The sequence below is a fragment of the Fukomys damarensis genome, unplaced genomic scaffold, assembly GCF_012274545.1.
Source record: "Fukomys damarensis isolate Sample0158 unplaced genomic scaffold, DMR_v1.0_HiC HiC_scaffold_31, whole genome shotgun sequence".
Classification (NCBI taxonomy): Eukaryota; Metazoa; Chordata; class Mammalia; order Rodentia; family Bathyergidae; genus Fukomys; species Fukomys damarensis.
In genome coordinates this window covers 24,067,829-24,069,553 of record NW_022900943.1, presented here as the reverse complement: position 1 = coordinate 24,069,553, position 1,725 = coordinate 24,067,829, and positions in this window count along the sequence as shown.

The following is a 1,725-nucleotide window of genomic DNA, read 5'->3' as shown; positions in this document are numbered from 1 at the left end:
CGGTGGGAGTGTAGAATGGTGCAACCACTATGGGAATTATTACAGAGATACCTTAAAGAACTACGATTGCAGGTCACATTTGATCCAGCTATTCCCCTGGTGTGTACCCAAAAGAATTGAAAGAATCATACCACAGTGACATATGTGCACCCATGTTCATAGCAGCTAAAAGGATTGCAGGTCACATTTGATCCAGCTATTCCCCTGGTGTGTATCTTCCCAAAAGAATTGAAAGAATCATACCACAGTGACATATGTGCACCCATGTTCATAGCAGCTAAAACTTGTAAACAGACCAATTGCCCAAACTGGAAACTGGATAAAGAAAATGTGTGTGTGTGTGTGTGTGTGTGTGTATGTTAACACAGTACTATTCAGCAATGAGGAATGAGAAATTAGACACATTTATAGCCAAATGGATGCACATTGAGGTGATACTCTTAAGTGAAATAAATAGGACACACATGTGTAAATACTGAATAGTTTCTCTGATGTGAGAAACTGAAAGTGTAAATAAAGACTAAAAGGTATAACAGATAGTGTGAAATAGGAAGAAAAGGGGCAAAGGGGAAGAGAAAGTGACCAGGGGTAGGGGAAAGGAAAGAAGAGAATGAAATTAATATGGGAAAATGAAAAAATGGAAACAAAGTCTTTGTAAATGGGGGGGGTTGAAGGCAGGGCAGGGGAATGGGGAAAAAAACAAAACCCAAGATAGATTACATAAAGGTGCAAATTCTCAATGATGAATGGCAGTATATTATATCATTATATTATATACCTAAAATGTACCAATAAAATTAACTTTTAAAAAGAACTGGTCATTCTTGTGGCTACTGCTGCAAAAAGTCCTCTCCACTGGAGATGCACCATGAGGGTGTTTTGCGGAGTTATCCAGAGCATAGAACCTTGAAACACACTAAACACTAAAATATAAATCTAAAACATTCCTGTGGGTAAAAGAGGAGTGGAGAAGTGGCAAATAAAGGCTGGGGAGCTGAGGAACTAGTTTCCCTAAGGCAAACCATATGTAGAAAAGAATCCAAATACATATTTGCAAAGTAACATTTTTACTTTCCAAAGTAAAAGCTGAAGGGACTCAAAATATTTATCAAGATGTACTTTCAGGGGAATTCTGAATTCTCTTTTCTATCCAATACCTTTGTTTCTCTTTTATAATTAAGGTCACAGTGCATCTAATCTTGTTTCTTAACATACTCTCCAAGTATTGAGGGTGACTATTTTGAAAACACTGCTAATTTGGTATGTAAAATTAAATTATAATTTGGTTTATTTTTCCTGAATTAACATTTATCTGATTTAGTAAGGCAAAATTCTCTCTATATATTCCACGGAGTTAGAAGCAAAATTGCTACCAATCTAAGCATCTTGGGATCTTGAAGTCAGGTTGACAGTGGCTTATAAGAGGGGTCAAATTCTTCCAGCTACTGCTGAATAGGGTTTTCCCACCGGAGATGTCCACTGTAGCTATCTTGCAGGCTTACCTGTGAATTTTTATACCCTTTGCTCATTTTTCTCGGCATCTGAATCCTTTCAAAAATGTGGGGCGCTTGTGGGAGAATGACTGCTAAGGGGGACAAGGTTTTCTGGAGGCTGAAGAGCTTCTAAAATTGATTGTGGTAATCATTACACTAAAAGCCACTGAGGTGTTCGAGTGGGTGAGTGTGTGCTATGCAAAGATGGAGACATTTGGAGCAGGAACCCAGT